This window comes from Dendrobates tinctorius, unplaced genomic scaffold, assembly GCF_039654945.1.
Source record: "Dendrobates tinctorius isolate UK_male_01 unplaced genomic scaffold, ASM3965494v1 ptg000084l, whole genome shotgun sequence".
Lineage (NCBI taxonomy): Eukaryota > Metazoa > Chordata > Amphibia > Anura > Dendrobatidae > Dendrobates > Dendrobates tinctorius.
The window spans coordinates 23562758-23586153 of NW_027361752.1; the positions used below are offsets into that span (position 1 = coordinate 23562758).

Genomic DNA, 23396 nt, shown 5'->3' on the forward strand with positions numbered 1-23396 from the left:
CCCCTATTAAATGGACATTACTCTGTTGTTTTATCATGGCAGTCCTGATCATCCTCACATCTTAACAGTCTTCATCAAAAAATATCCACCAAGCAGAGTGACCCCCCCAGCCTATTACTTCCAAACTATTAGGTGTGCAGTTAATTAACCCAGTTGAATATAATAATACCCCCAGGATCTGACATGAACTCTTTCTGAATTTTAATTTAGTAAGGAGGTATTCCAATCATCACACCTGCCAGTTCTTTTTTATACATCAGCAATTTCTTCTGGATACTTTGGTCTGTTTTTGTCATCTTCACATTTTGCCAGCAACAAAGATTGAGCAAAAACTGTATTTTTGCTCACCAACGGTTATTTTGTGTAAGAATAATACTACAATGAAACCTCCATTGAAGGATCAACTCTTTGAGAAGATTACCCCTTTTTCCAGTGACAAATTTTCAATTTAACCGGATATCATGCATACTGGCCATATGGCCATCTTCTTTGCGAAACCGACCTTCTATTGTGTGGACATTTCAGCCATTGCTTTACATGTAAATATGAACGTGAATGATGCAAATGTTGATACAAATAATCCGCACCAGTTTGGCAGGGGTTATGCCATGATCAACATTTTCGACACATCTGCAGGATAGGTGACAAATGTTTGATTAAAGTTGTGCACTAATGAAAATGATTTTGTAATGACCTTATACTTGGTAAAGTTAGCCTCCATTCTGATTCTTAAAGGGAACCTGTCACCCAATTTTAGCCCTCTCAGCTGCAGCCACCGCCATCAGGGGCTTATCTACAGCATTCTGTAATGCTGTAGATAAGCCCCTGATGTAACCTGAAAGATAAGAAAAACTAGTTAGATTATACTCACCCGGAGGTCCGGTCCGGCGCCACCCATCTTCATACGTGCCTGCATACTTCAGTACTTTACTCTGCCCTCAACTGGGCAGATAAAGTAGGCCTGTGCCGGAGCCATGGCAGAAGTAAGAAGGAGAATGGCATAGCATGAAGATGGGAGGCGCCGGACCAGACTGCGACACCCATCGGACCGGACCGGACGCCAGGGTGAGTATAATCTAACTTGTTTTTCTTATCTTTCATGTTACATCGGGGGCTTATCTACAGCATTACAGAATGCTGTAGATAAGCCCCTGATGGTGGTGCCGTTTGCTGATAGGGCTAAAATGGTGTGACAGATTCCCTTTAACATGTCTCTGCCTGTTCTGCACTTCTTGGTTCCACCTTGACATGCCGGAAAAAGCAAGCTATTTCAATCACTGGTCACAGGAGTGACCAACCTTAGCCAACTAATGACTGAGAAAGCATTTATGACAACGTCAAGATGGGACAAGCTGAGACTTGTTAATGGTCAGAATGAAAGATGAGTAAATAAGAATTAGAGATGATTGGAATACATTTGTAATGAATTGAATTTGATACAAAATTCCTGCCAAATTTTTTGGGCGATTCATTATCAAACAAAATGTCGGTCCCTATACTTTTGGGTCTGGAGAGACCCGAAGGTATAATAATCAATTTTACGGAGCACTTTTAGATTCGGACAGAACTTTATACAGACTGTGTAGATTTTGGTTGCTGGCTGATTCAAATTTATAGTCCTGGAATTAAATTTTAGGAGACTTTAATTTCTAATCTTTGCTTTTCTATTGTGCTTATGCACCTCAGACAATATTGGCTGAATGAGTATCTATCTCTTCCAGTTACCCCATACACGTGCATGCTGTATGGATTTATGTCATCAGGTAGCCACTGGGAACACAAAGCCACAGGGTTTTTATCTCAAAATGTAAAGATGTTTAGATCGGGAGTTGGAAGTTTCGCCCCCAGCAGTTCGCCCCCAGCAGTTCGCCCCCAGGTACACTTCGCCCCCGAACATTTCGCCCCCAGCATTTCGCCCCCAGGTTGTTTCGCCCCCGCACATTTCGCCCCCGCACATTTCGCCCCCAGCAGTTCGCCCCCGGATGTTTCGCCCCCGGATGTTTCGCCCCCAGCAGTTCGCCCCCGGATGTTTCGCCCCCGGATGTTTCGCCCCCAGCAGTTCGCCCCCGATGTTTCGCCCCCAGCAGTTCGCCCCCAGATGTTTCGCCCCCAGCAGTTCGCCCCCGGATGTTTCGCCCCCAGCAGTTCGCCCCCAGCAGTTCGCCCCCAGCAGTTCGCCCCCGGATGTTTCGCCCCCAGCAGTTCGCCCCCGGATGTTTCGCCCCTGGATGTTTTGCCCCCAGCAGTTCGCCCCCAGCAGTTCGTCCCCGGATGTTTCGCCCCCAGCAGTTCGCCCCCGGATGTTTCGCCCCTGGATGTTTCGCCCCCAGCAGTTCACCCCCGGATGTTCGCCCCCGGATGTTTCGCCCCCAGCAGTTCGCCCCCGGATGTTTCGCCCCCAGCAGTTCGCCCCCGGATGTTTCGCCCCCTGTCAGTTCGCCCCCAGCAGTTCATCCCTGGATGTTTTGCCTCTAGCAATTTGCTCCTGGATCTTTCGCATCCGGGAAAGACCTGCCTGAACTGAACACTTCGCCCCCGAACATTTCGCCCCCAGCATTTTGCCCCCAGGTTGTTTCGCCCCCGCACATTTCGCCCCCAGCAGTTCGCCCCCGGATGTTTTGCCCCCGGATGTTTTGCCCCCGGATGTTTTGCCCCCAGCAGTTCGCCCCCAGCAGTTCGTCCCCGGATGTTTCGCCCCCAGCAGTTCGCCCCCGGATGTTTTGCCCCTGGATGTTTCGCCCCCAGCAGTTCACCCCCGGATGTTCGCCCCCGGATGTTTCGCCCCCAGCAGTTCACCCCCGGATGTTTCGCCCCCAGCAGTTCGCCCCCGGATGTTTCGCCCCCTGTCAGTTCGCCCCCAGCAGTTCATCCCTGGATGTTTTGCCTCTAGCAATTTGCTCCTGGATCTTTCGCATCCGGGAAAGACCTGCCTGAACTGAACATTGGCAGGTTTGCTTATCACTAATAATACACCATATGAGTCTAAGATATACAATTCTGATCAAATTAGTTTTTTTATTCTCAAACTTTGTTTTCTAGATGAGTAATTTTATAAACAGACAGGAAAATAGTAGGATTTCATTGGTTACTAAGGAGGTCGTGCCCCCTTGGGAGCAGAACGGATCCTGGCTCCCTATGATACATTCAGGGCTGCTTGTTCACAGCCCTCTGCAAAGCTCCCCTTCACCCTCCGCTCATGTGCTCTGTCCTGGACAAGAGGAGGGCTCCCCCCTGCCTGTGTAAAGCCGTTACAGGACGGAACACATAGGGGGGGCTTGGCAGAGGGCTGTAAACCAGCAGCCCTTTATACATCATAGGGAATATATTGTTAGCTGCATGCTCCTGTGCAGCCACGCCCTCTAGAATCCATCCACAAGTACTGCTACTAAGGAGAAACAACCTCCTTAGCAACCACTGAAATCCTGCAGCACATGGAGCTTTAACTTGGATGAGACTTTTCACACAGAAGTGAAGCTGCTGGAAGGTCTCCTTTGGAAATGAATATCATGGGCACAGGTACTATAACATAACATGTTTTTTTGTTTTTTGCAGAGTTATGCTTTAACTGTATATATCAAAACTGTTTTAACAAGAAACATAAAAAGGTATAGAGGGGAAGGATTAGAGAAAAAGAGAAAATACAAATTGCAGGTTATAATGCTTGAATTATTTTACAGCTAAAAACACTGCTCTCAAAACATACAATATGTGACCATGAACTAAAAATCAAAGCTGTAGGCAATGCCTCTCAGATAATCCATCAAGCTTCTATTATCGAAATCTTGCACGATACGTTTAACCCTTGCTGAAATTGCAGCATACTTTTTGTTTCTTGCAGCGATGGGATTTCCTGCTATTATCTGAATAATTTCAAAACTATGGAGCTCTTGCTGATGTTTCAGACAGTTAATGAACCGGTATATATTTTGGAAAAGAGTACCACATGTTTCTCGAAAGCTACGGTGCCATCCTTCGACATCATTATTTGTTCGCTGTTGATCATTCAATGTTCGTTCATACACATTCCAGAATTGAACTGGAAACAAAGGTGCTTGACGTCCTCTGCGAGTCATTCAACCAATATACGTATCTTCATAATAGCTGGCAATGGGTATTGCTTCTTGTGGAAAGTCAGGATCTTCCACCAATTCTTCAAATGATTGCACAACATTCTGTGGTGGTAGAAAGGCCAGGGCAGGTATCATGCGTATCCAACGGGCAAATTCATGGTCACCTTGGTATTGCATCTTGAGTCCTTCATTTTGAACTTTACGCCAAACCGACTGTGATAGGTGGAAAAAGCAACCAGTCTTCACAAGTTGGGGAATTCACTTTCAAATGCCTGTATTGCAGCTAGTTCAAAATCCAACATCAGGTTGTCTGGCTGCAGTCCAGGCTGCAAGTTCTTCAGCTCTTGCAGCAACCTCTGGTATGTAGAACGGCTCTTGTCTGTCAGCAAGGTGTACACTACAGGAACAACAAGGCCGCTGTGGACTACATGGATTGTGTAAAGTTGCTTAAACAAGGCTGGTGTAGTGGAGAACATGCCATCAGCAAACCACTCTACTTTGTGCCAGTAGATGGAGATTGTCTCTTGTTCCAAATATCAACATACGGCTGTGTCCATTTCCTAATTTAAAATGAAAGTATTAGTAGAGGAAATAACAGAAAAAGTGTAACAAGCAGCAGACAGAGTTTTGGGATAAATTCACAAAAAAAATATCCTAATCAGAAGCCTCTGTTCATATCTCACATTAAATACTCACATTTTGCTCCAGATTTTCTGATTTCATAATAAAAAAACTGAAGCAAAATCTAGTGTGAAGGGGCCAACCAATAGTTTTTTACAACATATATTGTCCCAGTGGAAAATTATATATTTTTGTTTAAAATTAAAATTACTTCCAAACTTGAAATAGGTCACATTTTTAGGGTACCTTTAGACCCTTCAACTAGACGGCCGTTCAGCACGGCCGATCGCCACTATGCTGAACGGGCCGTCTAGTTGACAGCCGCATCCAGATGCGGCGTGCGGCTGGACGTCTGAATGAACGACTGGGCGGTCCGCCCGCCTGAATGGGGCATTCCATTCAGGCGGATGGGCGCGCTAGTCGTCGGATGGGCAGCGCGGACGTTCGTGACGTCCGCGCTGCCTATGCTGTCTCATTGAGAGGATTGTGCAGGACGCAAAAAACGCCAGTAAAATCACCAGTGTGCTTTTGGCCTAAGGCATAACTGAATGGTCCATTAGGCTGGGGTCATATGCAGCATTAATGTGTAAATCCCATCCACATGCTGATGAAAAAATTTTGTTTACAAAAAAAAACATGCAGTGCAGCATGTCAATGTATGCTGCCATTATACAAACAAAATTCCAGCCGTTCAGACAAGGGGCTGAAATCCTGCACTAAAACCTGCACCTAAATCCATAGAGTTAAGTGAAGATTTTGATACAGAATTAGGGTACCACAATAGTGGCCACAATTGCAGGCACAAATAGATTCCTGTGGGATCTCCAATTGCTACCGCAAATACAGCCGCTGCGGAGATGCCGCTCCACAATCCCCTTCCGTCAGTGGGCACGAGGCCTCAGGCTTTATCCAGACAAGCTGGATTTACAGGCGTATTCCGTGCTGTGTTTCCTGCCTGAAACCCGCCCTTTCATGTCTATGGTGCGGGTTACGGGCGGATTCCGGAATAGCTTTGAAGCTATTTTCCGGCGGATCCCGGAAGGAATGGGTATGGGCAAGAGGGAAACCTCCCGAAAAATGCCTGCAAACCACGCCAAATACGCTCAGTTTAGGCCATAGCAGGGCATGGCCTCGCCCATAGCAGAGCTTGGCCACGTCCCCTATTTGCAGAAGCGTTTTGCCAAAGCGCTTGCAAAGTGCTTAAAAAGTGCTTGGAAGCAGCAGGCAAAACGCATCTGCAAATCATGGCGTATCTCACCTGAGCTCCGGAGTTCAGCCCGACCTGTCCACGGATCTGCAGGACTGAACTACGAGAGCCAAGGAATCAGCCGGCGATGGCAGTTCAGTCCGTGCATGCCGCAGACAGGCGAGGCTGAACTCCGGGGCAGCATCCAGGACAGGTATGGCCAGTACAATGCTGCATATTTGGAATTAGTGTTGGCTGGTCCGATCACTGAAGATCGTAATTTATTACGATTTTCAGGCTGATCGTTATTTTAAATTACGATCCGATTTGTAGCCAGATCATGATGATGATCTGAATTAGAAATCGGAATCCTCCGTAATCTGAAAACACTGTCCGGGCATACACTCCCGAACAGTGTGCGTATATATATATATATATATATATATATATATACACACACACACACACACACACACACACACACACACACACACACACACACACACACACACTATACAGGTGTACAGCGTGTGTGCATATTTAGCTTTAGTAAATGGCTCCAGGCTGCGCTGTTAAAAAATAAACAAAACCAGTTACTCACCTCTTTCTCCAGTGTCCAGTACTGGCTCCGGCTCCTAGCCCAGCAGTGCAGGGAATCCCGAAATCCAGGTGGCGCATCGCCGCCTCTGTGCCTGCCGTACTATAACTACAGTGAAGAGTGATCCCAGGACCGCTCACTAGACGGTCCTGGGAAAGCACCACATCACGTCACAGAACAGCCCGGCACATGTGCAGAGGTGGTGATGCACAACCCAGAATGCATAGCATTGGGATTTCGGAATTCCCTGCACCGCCGGAGACAGCGCTGGACACCGGAGAGAGAGTTGAATAACTGGGTTTGTTTATTTTTTAACAGCGCAGCTTGAGGCCATTATATATATGCAAGAAAGCTGGAAGAAGAGTGGCTCAACTGAGATTGTTGCTGAGGACTCAGTGTGCTGCTAGAGCAGGGGTTGGCTTCCGCCCGTACTTAACATGCATCCATGAAGAAAGACCTCCGCGCTCCTGAAGTCCTATACAAATCCTTTATTGCATTTCAAAGTTCCAAAAGTGCCAGACCACCATCACCCACCCACATATATGCATATATATACATACACACACTGTTCGGGCGTACAGTGTGCATATATATACAGTGGGGAAAAAAAGTATTTAGTCAGTCAGCAATAGTGCAAGTTCCACCACTTAAAAAGATGAGAGGCGTCTGTAATTTACATCATAGGTAGACCTCAACTATGGGAGACAAACTGAGAAAAAAAAATCCAGAAAATCACACTGTCTGTTTTTTTTTCATTTTATTTGCATATTATGGTGGAAAATAAGTATTTGGTCAGAAACAAGCAATCAAGATTTCTGGCTCTCACAGACCTGTAACTTCTTCTTTAAGAGTCTCCTCTTTCCTCCACTCATTACCTGTAGTAATGGCACCTGTTTAAACTTGTTATCAGTATAAAAAGACACCTGTGCACACCCTCAAACAGTCTGACTCCAAACTCCACTATGGTGAAGACCAAAGAGCTGTCAAAGGACACCCGAAACAACATTGTAGCCCTGCACCAGGCTGGGAAGACTGAATCTGCAATAGCCAACCAGCTTGGAGTGAAGAAATCAACTGTGGGAGCAATAATTAGAAAATGGAAGACATACAAGACCACTGATAATCTCCCTCGATCTGGTGCTCCACGCAAAATCCCACCCCGTGGGGTCAGAATGATCACAAGAACGGTGAGCAAAAATCCCAGAACCACGCGGGGGGAACTAGTGAATGAACTGCAGAGAGCTGGGACCAATGTAACAAGGCCTACCATAAGTAACACACTACGCCACCATGGACTCAGATCCTGCAGTGCCAGATGTGTCCCACTGCTTAAGCCTGTACATGTCCGGGCCCATCTGAAGTTTGCTAGAGAGCATTTGGATGATCCAGAGGAGTTTTGGGAGAATGTCCTATGGTCTGATGAAACCAAACTGGAACTGTTTGGTAGAAACACAACTTGTCGTGTTTGGAGGAAAAAGAATACTGAGGTGCATCCATCAAACACCATACCTACTGTAAAGCATGGTGGTGGAAACATCATGCTTTGGGGCTGTTTCTCTGCAAAGGGGCCAGGACGACTGATCCGGGTACATGAAAGAATGAATGGGGCCATGTATCGTGAGATTTTGAGTTCAAACCTCCTTCCATCAGCAAGGGCATTGAAGATGAAACGTGGCTGGGTCTTTCAACATGACAATGATCCAAAGCACACCGCCAGGGCAACGAAGGAGTGGCTTCGTAAGAAGCATTTCAAGGTCCTGGAGTGGCCTAGCCAGTCTCCAGATCTCAACCCTATAGAAAACCTTTGGAGGGAGTTGAAAGTCCGTGTTGCCAAGCGAAGAGCCAAAAACATCACTGCTCTAGAGGAGATCTGCATGGAGGAATGGGCCAACATACCAACAACAGTGTGTGGCAACCTTGTGAAGACTTACAGAAAACGTTTGACCTCTGTCATTGCCAACAAAGGATATATCACAAAGTATTGAGATGAAATTTTGTTTCTGACCAAATACTTATTTTCCACCATAATATGCAAATAAAATGAAAAAAAAAACAGACAATGTGATTTTCTGGATTTTTTTTTCTCAGTTTGTCTCCCATAGTTGAGGTCTACCTATGATGTAAATTACAGACGCCTCTCATCTTTTTAAGTGGTGGAACTTGCACTATTGCTGACTGACTAAATACTTTTTTTCCCCACTGTATATATATATATATATATATATATATATATCTACATCTAGTTGTGGAGATTGGATCTGAATTAATTCCAATCTTTCGGTATGATCAGCCCGATCTGATCCTATCTTTCCAGTGATCGGCCAACACTAGTTGGAATCAGTAGGCCTCACTACATTATATTACCCTCAAAGTTTCCCTTGAAGGCAAAAATCACATAGTATTTTATATCAGCACCTTATAGTGTAGCATTTATCACATTTGTGCAAAATAAACTTTGCAATAATTATGCATAATGGAATTGTTTTAATACAATGTTAAATGGTTAAGTAGCTTACCAGAGTCATACAGAAGGAACTGCTGCTGGACACCATCAATACTGATCTCCTGGAACTCGAGGAGGATAACAAGTTGATCAAGGGTTTGAGGTAACCTTGGGATATTGCCAAGTTGCCTTGCTAATCGTATTGTCCTCTTCAGTGATGCTTTCCTTGGGAGAAGTGCTGCAACATTAGAATGGGCTCCTGAAACGACGTCTGTGAGAATCTGTTGTGGTGTCTCCTGTGTTGTCCTTGCCCTGGTCACAGCCAGTCGGATTGCTTCAGGTCTTGCAGCTTGTGCTGCGTGATTGTGAAGATTGACTACTTTCACAACTTCGCCAAATTCTGCATTGTCCAAACACGTCCCTTGCAAGTTGACCGTTTTTCACATACCCAGATGGAATGAACATCATCAGCGGTTCGTTTGGAAAATAAGTAATTGTGGTTCTCATGGACCAACTTGCTCCTTCCACGTTTGGACAGAACTGAATTCATAGTTGTAGAAAGTGAATTGCTGTGGAAGCTGACTGATTTTTTGTGGCAGTACACTTCTCTCTTTGTGGAGATTTCAGACACTGCTATATTCTGATATACAGATGGAATAAAAGCTAGTCTAATGTAACTTGCAGGACATGTGACCATGCTACTTGTTACATCTGCAACAAAACTTGCAACAAAGCAGGTCAGTGCTGGGTCAGGTATAAGTTCAAAATTGTTTAGATTTTAGGCCTCTTGCACACTGTAATTTTAGAGTGGTTTCACACTTGTGTTTGTGGCCGCCAGAGGTCGATCCGCTCTGGATCTGACATCCAGCTGACCCCAGGGCAATGCTGGCTGAATGCTGGCATTCCGCTTGCATTGCCCATAGAAGTGAACGGCTGGGTTCCGCGATCTGCAGACGCCCGTTCGCTTTCGTAATGCCGCATTCCGCTATCAGAGTCAGAACAAAAAGAGCATTTTCTTCTTTTCGTTCCGCTGCAGGTTAGCGGAATGCGGCATTACAGAAGCGAACGGGCGGCCTGTAGTGCATATGTAGCGGAAGTGTGAAAGCACCCTTATGCTGCCACTGTTTTAGAACTCCAAAGCACGTGCTTTACTGGCATTTTTCAGAGCGCTTTTGTGAGCGCTCTCGGTAATGACCCATAAGATACAGGCTATTGATGAACGCTAAGTGCTCAAAAATAGCTCCTGTAATAAAATAAAAAGAGCTGGCCGAAACAACACCTCGCTTTTCTAGCCATTGACTTATCTACTTTATAATTGTCTAAGGGTCACTTTCGTCTTTCTGTCTGTAACGTTTTATTCGTATATCCATTGGTCGCGGCGTCTGTCTGTCATGTAAATCCAAGTCGCAGATTGGTCGTGGCAAAACGCCCACGACCAATCAGCGACGGTCACAGTCTACCATAAAAATGGCCGCTGCTTCACTGCCCTGCACTCACCGCTGACCGCTCACACAGGGTTAATGCCAGCGTTAACGGATCGCGGTGTACCGCACTCCGTTAACGCTGCTATTAACCCTGTGTGACCAACTTTTCGCTATTGATGGTGCCTATGCAGCATCAATAGTGAAAAGATGTAATGTTAAAAATAATAATGATAAAAAAAAGTTATTCTCACCCCCTCCAACGTCGCGCTGTCCTCCACGCCTCTCTCCAATGCACACCATCCAGGACCTGCGATGATGTCACGGTGATGACACATCATCGCAGGTCCTACGCTCAGACCGGAAGCCACCGCCAGAGAGGCGCGAGGACTTCAGGGCCCGTGGCTGAGGTGAGTATATCTTTATTATTTTTTTTTAAACACGAATATAGTGCCCACATTCCTAGACTACGTGGACAGTGCAATATACTACGTTGGCTGGCCAATATACTATGTACGCTGTGTAATTTACTATGTGCGCTGTGCAATTTACTACGTGGTCTGTGCAATTTACTACGTGCGCTGTCCAAAATATTACGTGGCCTGTACAATGTACTACGTGGACTGTCCAATATACTACATAACCTGTGCAACATACCACGTGGCTGTGCCTTCTAGAATACCCGATACATTAGAATCAGGCCACCATGTAGTATATTCAAAATTGGCAATCTTCTTAGCGATTTTCCAGTGCTTAGCACTTGGGAAAGTGGCTACTGTGAAAGCGGTCTTAGGGCTAAAACACAAGGCCAAAATTTCCTGCCTAATTTGGGGCCGAAACATCTGGGGGCAAAAAGCAGGGGGCGAAACATCCGGGGGCGAACTGCTGTGGGTGAACTGCTTGGGACGAAACATCTGGGGGCGAACTGCTGGGGGCAAAACATCTGGGGGCGAACTGCTGGGGATGAAACATCCGGGGGCGAACTGCTGGGGGCGAAACATCCGGGGGCGAACTGCTGGGGGGCGAAACATCCGTGGGTGAAACATCCGGGGGCGAACTGCTGGGGGTGAAACATCCGGGGGCGAACTGCTGGGGGCGAAACATCCGGGGGCGAACTGCTGGGGGCGAACTGCTGGGGGCGAAACATCCGGGGGCGAACTGCTGGGGGCGAAACATCCGGGGGCGATCTGCTGGGGGCGAAACATCCGGGGGCGAACTGCTGGGGGTGAATCATCCGGGGGCGAAACATCCGGGGGCGAACTGCTGGGGGTGAAACATCCGGGGGCGAACTGCTGGGGGCGAAACATCCGGGTACGAACTGCTGGGGGCGAACTGCTGGGGGCGAAACATCCGGGGGCGAACTGCTGGGGGCGAAACATCCGGGGGTGAACATCCGGGGGCGAACTGCTGGGGGCGAAACATCCGGGGGCGAACTGCTGGGGGCGAAACATCTGGGGGCGAAACATCCGGGGGCGAAACATCCGGGGGCGAAAGATCCGGGGGCGAACTGCTGGGGGCGAAATGTGCGGGGGCGAAATGTGCGGGGGCAAACCAACCTGGGGGCGAAATGCTGGGGGCGAAATATTCGGGGGCGAAGTGTACCTGGGGGCGAACTGCTGGGGGCGAACTGCTGGGGGCGAAACTTCCAAAACCGTTTAGTTCCACTGGTTGCTCAGAACCAAAAACAAAATCACAAAAAATAAAATCCCTAGTTTGTCCAGGCGCTAACTAAACAAAATGGACCCTTACTACCCAGACAGGGCTGAGCTAGACTCGGTTCGGTCACGTAGAAATTCCATAGCAACTGGTGATACTTGCAATTTGGTGCACACGGCCTGTACTGTACAGTCAGTTCTTAGATTCTGGCTTTGTTTCTCCAGTTCCAACACAATCCACTCTGTCCAGCTCCTCCCAGCTAACAGACCAGTGAACACATGACCTAGTTCTAGTCATAGCTATCTAGATGCACTTCATCTTTACCTGTTGGATTAGAATTTAACCCCTAGCTTACCAACTATTACTGAAGCCTTCACCTTTGGAACTTACATCACCGAGGCTAGCCGCCTCTGTGACACATTTCTCTCATTCAGGACTTTACCTTCGGCTTTCCTACAATGCTCAGTAGGAGTATTTGCTGTTTTCAATGAGTAGATGTGAGCAAGCCCCTGTCAGAAACCTCCGACAGTGTCCTGTCTCCCAGAAAAACAGCGGACTAGGGTGTTGAAATTTAACATTTCCCATTGTTATCTCCTTCAACATCATCTGATGGTTGGTCAGTTGGTCCCACCAAAATCAACAGGTTGGACTGACTTTAAATATATGTTTGGAGTCCAACACTGTTTACTTAGAGAGAAGATGACTTTTTCCTGGAGCTTCTCATTGTCAGATCTTTTACTATTTTTTCATTGTCTGTATTTCAGTTTATTACTGCTGCAATTGGCATTCATTTCAGGGGTATAGGATTACTAGGACACACGAGTTGTTGATGACACTCAGAGGAGTATCTGCGTCATAGACTCATTGAACACTTGTACAATTATCAGATGAGAAAACACATAACTGTTCTTGTAAGTTTCCTGGCTACGGACCTGTAATCATAGTGTCTCTTATCTGTAGATCAGTGTGATTAGTTCACTTAGTGTCCGATCTCTGCCAAAGAAAAGTTTCAAAGTGAGTGATCCGTCATATGGAATCGTTCTCCTCGATACCGTATCTAACCTAGAAAGTTCTATATACCTCTACAAAAGTCACTCTAGTCTACAGACACAGATGCCCAAGAAGAACCTCTATAACACCCATATTCTCTGGTTGGGGTTGTAAAACAATGTAATGGAGAGAAATTACCCATTTACGGAGATAGAAAAGTATAAAAGGAGCTTTCTCTTTTTTGCATCCAATCTTGGTTGTGAATTCAAATAATACAGCCAATATTTCAGAAAAAAACAAATGGTCCATGTGTCTTTTAGATAAAATTAATGTACTGGATCATTGATCTATAATGTTGACGCTGATCTCTCCTTCAAATCACATATCCAAGCCCTTTCCACTTCCTGCCGACTTCAACTCAAAAATATTTCATGAATCCGTTCATTCCTCACCCAAGAATCTGCAAAAACCCTAGTCCATGCCCTCATCATCTCTCGCCTAGACTACTGCAACCTCCTGCTCTGTGGCCTCCCCTCAAACACTCTCGTACCCCTCCAATCTATTCTAAACTCTGCTGCCCGACTAATCCACCTGTCCCCCCGCTATTCCCCAGCTTCTCCCCTCTGTCAATCCCTTCACTGGCTCCCTATTGCCCAGAGACTCCATTACAAAACCCTAACCATGACATACAAAGCCATCCACAACCTGTCTCCTCCATACATCTGTGACCTCGTCTCCCGGTACTTTCCTGCACGCAACCTCCGATCCTCACAAGATCTCCTTCTCTACTCCCCTCTTATCTCCTCTTCCCACAATCGCATACAAGATTTCTCTCGCGCATCACCCCTACTCTGGAACTCTCTACCACAACATATCAGACTCTCACCTACCATCGAAACCTTCAAAAAGAGCCTGAAGACCCACCTCTTCTGACAAGCCTATAACCTGCAGTAACCACCGATCGACCAAACCGATGCACGACCAGCTCTCCCCTTGCCTACTGTATTATCACCCATCCCTTGAAGATTGTGAGCCCTCGCGGGCAGGCTCCTGTACCAGTTATGACTTGTATTGTTTAAGATTATTGTACTTGTTTTTTTGTATACCCCTCCTTACATGTAAAGCGCCATGGAATAAATGGCACTATAACAATAAATAATAATAATAATAATAATGTCTCAGTTTGAGCACAGTTTTCCAACAACATATACAAATTCTTTTGTACATTATGTGTACAAACTTATATGTGTTGGGTGGATGGACAGGGGTTATCATGTGCACTCTGATCTCTCTGTAACTATACAGCCACACACACACAGCAAGTTGGTCAGACTGACTAATCATTGTTCTCTCTGTACAACAATGGACATTGCTTGCCCATTACAATTATTTGTAATTTAGGTCTTGGGTGCCCTTTACTTTTATTTGTCCTTTAGATCTTGGGTGTCCATTACTATTAGTTGCCCTTTAGGCCTTGGATGTCCATTGCTATTAGATCGCCTTTAGGTCTTGGGTGCTCATTACTTTTATTTGTCCTTTAGGTTTTGGGAGTCCATTGCTGTTAGTTGCCTTTAGGTCTTGCACGACTAATACTATTTTTTGTCCTTTAGGATTTGGCTGTCCATTACTGTTAGTTGCCGTTTAGATCTTGCACGCCCATTACTATTATTTGTCCTCAAGGTCTTGGCTGTCCATTACGGCTATTTGTCCTTTAGACCTTGAGTGCCCATTACTATTAGTTCTCCTTTCTTATCCAAGAAGTATCATTTCTCCTTGCGGAGAATGACATGCTAAGCATGTCGAGGTGAGGAGACTTAAAGCCACAATGCTCCTCTGGGAAATATGCTAATTATGCAAATTGTCCCTTCAGAGAGGAAGAGGACTAGAACTCTAGTGCCACCTATTGGAGGTAGCAATATCCTAAGTAATGTAACTAGGCTCGTTAAAGGGTCAACATTGACTTTTAGGATTGCTACCTCCAATAGGTGGCACTAGAGTTCTAGTCCTCTTCCTCTCTGAAGAGACAATTTGCATAATTAGCATATTTCCCAGAGGAGCATTGTGGCTTTAAGTCTCCTCACCTCGACATGCTTAGCATGTCATTCTCCGCAAGGAGAAATGATACTTCTTGGATATCGGTCAGACGCCTCTCTCACAGCCAAACCAGATCTCCCACTTTGCACTGATGAGGGGCAGTACCCCGAAACACAGTGTCTGCAAATGGAGATTCTGGCTTGGCTTTTATCCTAAGTCATGTAACTAGGCTCGTTAAAGGGTCAACATTGACTTTTAGGATTGCTACCTCCAATAGGTGGCACTAGAGTTCTAGTCCTCTTCCTCTCTAAAGAGACAATTTGCATAATTCTCCTTTCTTGAATCACTTTTGTTAGGCATTAACCACTGTATACCAGGAACAAATCCAGTAAGTCCTGAAGTTTTCTGCAGCTATCATGCCATGATGCTTATGTTTGCCCATTTTTCTTGCATCACACTCTCCTTCTAGAACTGACTGTTCACTTACTTTTTGATATCTCCCACCTCTTTTCAAGTGCCATTGTACCAAGATAATCCATGATCTTCACTTTGCCTGGAATTAGTTTTAAGGCTGTGGCTGATTGGTGTAGGTGGTATCAGCCATTGGCATTGCTATTCCCAGTGTTTGCCACTCTGCTTAGCACAGTAGTTGTTATTAAAAAGAAAAATGGTGGCATGTTTTTTCACACGACACAAGTCCCAAAAAAAAAAAATATATATACAGTATATATATATATATATATATATATATATATATATATATAGATACTGTATATATGGACTCTGTGTGTTGCTGAGCAGGGAATTGCTATCCCAACATTTTCCCTGACTATTTTACATGACTGGACCAACCATCTTGTATATTTACTCAAAAAATAATTACTTTTCAAACCATATAAACATTAAGGATTGACGTTCAACCAGAGATTTTATTATAACAGAGGTTATCAAAATATTGAAATAAAATGCTCAAAACACATGGAAACCATGATGATTTGACAGCATAAAATAAATACCAGCGCCCATGTGATTACTTCCCGCTCCACAACACTTTGGAAATTGCTACAAACTGTGGATGTTTTCTTGCTCACTCGCGGTCGGCCTTCGCTTATTTCTGGACAGTGTTTCTGAAACCAAGTGGGAGCATACAGCACTGTGTGTCATCAGCTCACAAAATGGTCTTGTAAATAGAATTAAGGAATTATAGTAAAAGTGACAAGGTACACGAGATAGTAAAATTACAGAATACTAAAATCTCACCGGTATCATGCAAAAAAGAGAGAACACAGGAAACAAAATGTCACTGTGGTCGTATGGCCAACTGGCTCTTATCTGCCATCAGTAACTAATCTTAATATGTTTGAGGTCTACATTTTTCCAGAAAGTCTTCCATCAAAGTTTTGCTGTTGTGGGGTCACTGCAAAGTCTACCCCTATTGGATGTGGTTGCTGGAAACAGCTGGTGATGGATAGAGTGCTGTGTAAATAATCCCCTTTGAATAGCTGGATGTCGTCTTTCATATCCGTTATTTAGTATGATTCAAAGCAGAGAGGAACATCCCTGGTATCTGTTCAAATATTTTTTTTTGCATGTACATGAAATACCTTCTGCAAAATAAGTTTTATATTTTAGTGATTTTTTTTATGTAGCTTTTGTACTGTATCCATTTTTTAATGAGACAATCATTGTCTTTATTTTGATATATACAGTATATAAACAGTGTGTGTATGTATATATTTATCTACTATATAATTGTCTAATTCTGTCTGTCTGTCTGTCTGCAATGGAAATCCCACCTCACTGATTGGTCGCGGCAGTTAGGCCGCGACCAATCAGCGACAGTTGCTTAGTCGTCATGGCAACACGGCCGCATTGCTTATTGTACAGGCACATTACAGCCGTTAAAGGCATCACTGCTGCGTTGCTCATTACACAGGCACAGTCCTGTACATATTCTGGAGTACAATACATTAGGTAATTAGGTAACAGTAGAACAGTGACTGCAGCTCTGGGTGTAACTTGCATACAATACATTAGGTGACAGCAGAAAAGTGAATGCAGCTCTGGGTGTAACTAGAGTACAATACATTAGGTAAGATCTGAACAGTGACTGCAGCTCTGGCTGTAACAGGAGTATAATACATTAGGTATGAGCAGAACGGTGACTGCAGCTCTGGGTGTAACTGGACTACAATACATTAGGTAAAAGCAAAACAGTGACTGCAGCTCTGGGAGTAACTGGAGTACAATACATTATATAACAGCAGAACAGTGACTGCAGATCTGGGTGTAACTGGAGTACACTACATTAGGTAACAGCAGAACAGTGACTGCAGCTCTGGGTGTAACAGGAGTACATTAGGTAACAGCAGAACAGTGACTGCAGAGAGGAGAGAAAGAGTCTGGGGGCCGTCGGGAGGTGAGTATATCATTATTTTTTATTTTAACAGAGACTCTAGAATACCCGATGCGATAGAATCGGGCCACCATCTAGTATATTATATGTGTGTGTATAATATATACAGCTCTGGCTAAAATTAAGAGACCACTGCACAGTTTTATAAAAATCATGTCTGACAGCCATTCCATTCCAGTGTCAGTTGAATTCCAACCAGAGTACACCACATTCTACTTTATGTGCTTCTGATTAGGTGATCACCTGCACCAAGTCTTATTTAACAACGGAAAGTATAAAAAACCCTGCTGTGGTGTTCACAATCCTCTTGCAATAGGGCAAGCTGGATTGCAAAACAAGTGCTAGTAATATCCCAAAAGTAATAGGAATGAAAAAATAACTTTTAACCATGCCAAAGGAGTTGAAAAGAAAAGTCTTGAGGAAAAGAAGAACTCAATTCTGGCTTTACTAACAGAGGGATACAGTGAGCGTCATGTTGCCTCCATCCTTAAAATTTCTAAGACGGTAGTCCATTACAGCGAGGTCAAGCATCAGACATTGGGGACAACAAAGCTACAGACTGGCAGAGGGCGAAAACGACTCTCCACTGACCAGGATGACCGTCAACTTATTTGAAAGTCACTCAGCAACCGCAGGATGACATCAAGTGACCTACAAAAGGAATGGCAAATGGCAGCTGGGGTGAAGTGCAAGAACAGTTCATAACAGGCTCCTAGAGGCAGGGCTCAAGTGATGTAAAGGTTGAAAAAAGCCTTTCATCAATGAGAAGCAAAGGAGAGCCAGGCTGAAGTTTGCCAAAGACCATAAGGATTGGACCATAGAGGATTGGAGTAAGGTAATCTTCTCTGGTGAGTCTAATTTTCAGCTTTGCCCAACACCTGGTCGTCTAATGGTTAAATGGAGACCTGGAGAGGCATACAAGCCAGTGTCTTGCACCCACTGTGAAATTTGATGGAGGATCGGTGATGATCTGGGGATGCTTCAGCAAGGCTGGAATTGGGCACGTTAATCTTTGAGAAGTACGTATGAATCAAGCCACATACAAGGTTATCCAGAGCTTTATATAGTGGCTTGCGAAAGTTCGCTCCCATAACTTGGCTTTTTATCAGCGTTAAGTAGTCTAAAGGCCCCGTTACACACAATGATATTGTGAGCGATATTGTTGCAACATCACCAGTTTGGTGACGTTGCAGCGATGTCAAAACAACATTGTTGTTTGTGACATATAGCAACGATCAACTATCAGATGGCTGATCCTTAATCGTTGCCTAATGGTCTGGGCCATAATTCTGTCGTTGGTCTCCCGCTGGGCAGCACACATCGCTGCGTGTAACAGCGAGAGACCGCGGGGCTCTTAGTTACCCGCTGTTTACCCTGGATACCAGCTTGCTCGCTGGTCCTGATCGCTGGTGAGTCTGTCTATGTGACTGCTCACCAGCGATCAGTTATGTCCCAGCGATCCCATCCACGTCAGATTGTTGGTGGGATCGCTGAGACATTGAAGTGTGCAACGGGACCCTAAGTTGGTGAGGTGAAGTGAGAAAAATATAGGCATAAATTAAATTTATAGGATCAAATAACTAAAAATTGCCATGTCCATATGTATTCACCCTTTTTGCTATGAAGCCCCTAAATATTTTTGGTGCAAGCAATTACCCTCATAAATCACATGTTTAGTCAAAGAAAGTCCACCTGTGTGCAATCTATGTGTCACATGTCTGTCAGTATATACTGTACACTTTACCTTTTCTGAAAGGCCACAGTGGCTGCAACACCTTTAAGCAAGTGACATCACTAACCAAACACCATGGAGACCAAGGACATCTCCAAACAAGTCTGGGACAAAGTTATTGAGAAGTACAAGTCAGGGTTGGGTTATAAGAAAAATTATCCCAATCTCCGATGATCCCCAGAGGACCATTAAATTCATTATCATAAAATGTAAAGAACAAGGCACCACACAACAAACCTTCCAAGAGAAGACCACCCATCAAAAATCTCAGCACTGGCAAGGAGGGCATTAATCAGAGAGGTAGCACAGAGACCAAAGTTAACCCTGAAGGAGCTGTAGAGTTCCCAAGCAGAGACTGGAATATCTGCTTATATGAATACAAGAAGCCGTACACTCCATAGAGGTGGCCTTTATGGAAGAGTGGGCAGAGGAAAGCCTTTACTTATACACAAAAATTGTAAGGCTGATATTGAGTTTTCCAAAAGAAATGTGAGAGACTACCCAAATGTACGGAGCAAGGTGCTGTGGTCAGTTGAGACCAAAAAAGTGGCAAGATGTGGAAAGCTCATAGAAACTTATGCAAAGCGACTTCCAGCTGTAATTGCCACAAAATGAGGCTCTACAAAGTACTGACTTAAGGGGGAGTGAATAGTTATGTGCATTGAAGTTTTCAGTTATTTTGCCCTATTTGTTGTTTGCTTCACAATAAAAAGAAAAGCTATTGTTCATAGTTGTAGGCATGTTCAGTGCACCCTTAGTGTAGTCAAGAGTTTTGTGCACTCTTATGCCTACTAATTCGCATTTTGGGGACATTTCCCTGCTTCTGATTGACAGCACTCACTTTCCAGAGCAAGCACTGTCTGAACACTGCCGTCGCATGTGTGGCCACCCACATTCTTCTCACGGTCTCCTTCTCACATCTCCTCCAGTCGTCACAACTCACCTAACTGCAGTCTTTAATCTCTCCCTCTCCTTGGGCATTTTCCCATACTCCTTAAAACATGCCATCGTTATTCCATTACTAAAGAAACCCACTCTCGACCCGTCCTGTACAAACAACTACAGACCAGTCTCTAATCTCCCCTTCATCTCTAAACTTTTGGAGTGCCTAGTTTACTCCCGCCTTACCCGTTACCTCTCCACTCACTCCCTTCTTGACCCTTGACAGTCCGGCTTCTGCCCCCTACATTCGACTGAAACTGCACTCATCAAAGTGACCAATGACCTGACAGCAAAACGTAATGGTGACCACTCTCTGCTCATTCTTCTTAACCTATCTGCAGCTTTTGACACTGTTTACCACCATCTCCTACTCTCTAGGCTCCAGTCACTAGGCATTAAGGACACTGCTCTCTCCTGGTTCTCTTCCTATCTTTCTGACCGCTCCTTCAGTGTTTTGTTCTCTGGCTCCACGTCATCTCCTCTTCCTCTCGCTGTCGGGGTACCTCAGGGCTCAGTACTTGGCCCCCTTCTCTTCTCTCTCTACACGGCCCCAATTGGACAGACCATCAGCAGATTTGGGTTCAGTACCATCTTTATGCTGATGACACACAACTATACATGTCATTCCCCGACCTTACCCCCGCTGTATTACAGAACGCCAGTGACTGTCTGTCCGCAGTCTCCAACATCATGTCTGCTCCCTATCTGAAACGCAAACTGTCCAAAACTGAACTTCTGCTCCCGCCTTCTACTAACCTCCCTAAATCGGACATTTCCCTCTCCGTGGGTGGCACTATAATAACACCCCGGCAGCAGGAGCGCTGTCTGGGTGTTATGTTTGACACCAATCTCTCCTTCACATCCCATATACAATCTCTTGCCCGCTCTTGCCGCTTACACCTAAAGAACATCTCTAGAATCCGCCCTTTTCTCACCATGGAAACAACAAAAACCGTCACTGTAGCATTGATCCACTCCCGCCTGGATTACTGCAGTGCTCTATTAATTGGCTTCCCCGTTACTCGACTATCCCCTCTCCAGTCCATACTTAATGCAGCAGCCAGGGTCATCTATCTGGTTAATCGGTACTCAGACGCATCCGCTCTTCACCAGTCCTTACACTGGCTGCCCATTCATTATAGGATCCAATTCAAAGTACTTGTTCTCACCAATAACGCTCTCCACAGTGCAGCACCCCCTACATCTCCTCCCTCATTTCTGTCTATCCGCTAACCGACCGCTGCGCTCTGCAAATGACTTGCGACTAACCTCTGCACTAATCCGTACCTCCCACTCCCGACTCCAAGACTTCTCCCATGCTGCGCCAATCCTCTGGAATGCTCTACCCCAAGAAATTAGGACTATCCACAATTTGCATAGTTTTAGGCGCTCCCTCAAAACACATTTGTTCAGAGCAGCCTATCACGTTCTCTAATCAAAATCATTCTATGTGTAAGTGTGCGTGTGTAGCCCATTCACTATCTCCATCCATCCCTCACTCCCTCAAGATGGCTGGACCATTATTGTAAATACATCATTGTAAATACACACCTGTACTTTGTATCTCCTCCACCTCATTGTAGATTGTAAGCTCTCACGAGCAGGGTCACCTTATTATGCTTTAACTATTGTATTGTTAAAGTTTTTACTTATGACTTGTGTTTTGAAACTGTTAAACTGTAAAGCGCTGCGGAATATGTTTGCGCTATATAAATAAAGATTATTATTATTATTTAGTCTTCTGGAGCCACGACTGCAATTCTGGGGGAATTATTGCAGTGAGTAGCATCAGAAGAAAATGAAGAAAGAGCCCCAATATGCAAAAGGAAAGTAATGGTGCACCAAACTCTTGGCCACACCAAGGGTGCACCATAGCGTCCTTATTTGCATATGAATTAAAAGTTATTTCTCCGGTATTGTAGCAGGTACAGCACTATTATGGTTATAATAGGGGCTTAGTCACCTACAACACTGTATAGCCCATTTCGGGGGTGACATATTCCCTTTAAATATTTTTTAATTTTATTTTTTCATTGTATGAATTTACGTGAAGAGAATCAATAAATTGGTTTGTGAAGTTAGAAGAGCAGTGGATGACACACTATCAATGGCTGTGCTAGTCACTTCATTCACACAAGAGACTTTCTCATGATTATTGGAGGTCACAGAAAGCATATATTTATAATCTATCCTTTAGCTAGGTGATATATATTTTTATGGAACAGTCTCTTTACTAGAGCTTTTCATGATCATTTAAGACATTTCTGATTGATGAGGGAGCCACTCAACTTCTTCAGTAGCTCCTTCACATTCACCTAGGCCCAATGTTCACTAAATCAGAGAGGATTCCAGAAATTGGGTTTCACCCGTTAGTCTTTTTTTAGCCTATTTAATTGGCAGAATCCCAATGTCATTGAAATAAATAGAGACCCTAACTAGTCCATTCAGCTGTAGCTCCAGATTCCCCTTCATAATTCTTTGTTCTTTAACTTACATTGCACTGTTATAGACATATTTATGCAAATATAAGTGATAAACCGGCCTCCATTTGCAATCTGTAATTTCTTTTTGTTTTGTTTTTAGGTATTCTAAGAATTAAAGTACATGACATTGGCCTACAAGAGTGTAAGGGTAAGTAAAATGTATATGAATATGATATAGGGTATTTATTACAGTACTGTACAGAATTGGTCTCTTCCATATTAATGGGTTAGAGCTGCATGACCCTGACTCTTTCACCCAATGACAACCCAATGACAAACCGGTTCTGTTATGTCTTGGATGAGGAGAATTGGCTTGCACACTGGGAGATGGTGAGGTGCTAGGGGAAAGAGGTGCAAACCCCTGATTAACATAGATAGGAATTTTGCAACACACCCTTACTTCAGTAATGCAAAAAGATTTTTCTTTCCACATATAAGTAGTAAGCAGACATGTATGAAACTTTATGGTGCAGGGAATCAACATAATTATTGAAATAAGAGTGGGCTGTATTGTCTTAGGGCATAGTGTGGGTTAGATAACCTCCACCCTAACATCTACATATAGTTGTGGGGGCCAGTTTAATGTCCTGCACTTCTTGCATACGTCCCTGGTATATTTCACATGTCGTGTAATGTGTGTGGATATATATCTTCCTTCTCACCCCCCCATGGGGGTGATCTTTGTTGTCCTTTCTCATTCTTGGGTCCTCTACCAGAGGACTGGGAGTTTGAGGGTTCTGTGCAGTATCAGTTGTTCCCAGCATTGCGCTTTTCTGGACGGAGCTCAGATGTTGCTCCTGGGAT

The 23396-nt window shown here is 44.7% G+C and overlaps 1 long non-coding RNA gene across 6 annotated transcripts in view; it reads left to right on the forward strand.

The window, feature by feature from the left end:
* The window catches only part of LOC141097365 (uncharacterized), an 868065-nt gene that overhangs the window by 224092 nt on the left and 620577 nt on the right, over positions 1 to 23396 (forward strand). For all 6 annotated transcript variants that reach the window (XR_012233931.1, XR_012233929.1, XR_012233928.1 and 3 more), the window contains one exon: positions 22693 to 22740. This is a non-coding gene — a long non-coding RNA (uncharacterized lncRNA). The remainder of the gene's footprint in view (positions 1 to 22692; positions 22741 to 23396) is intronic.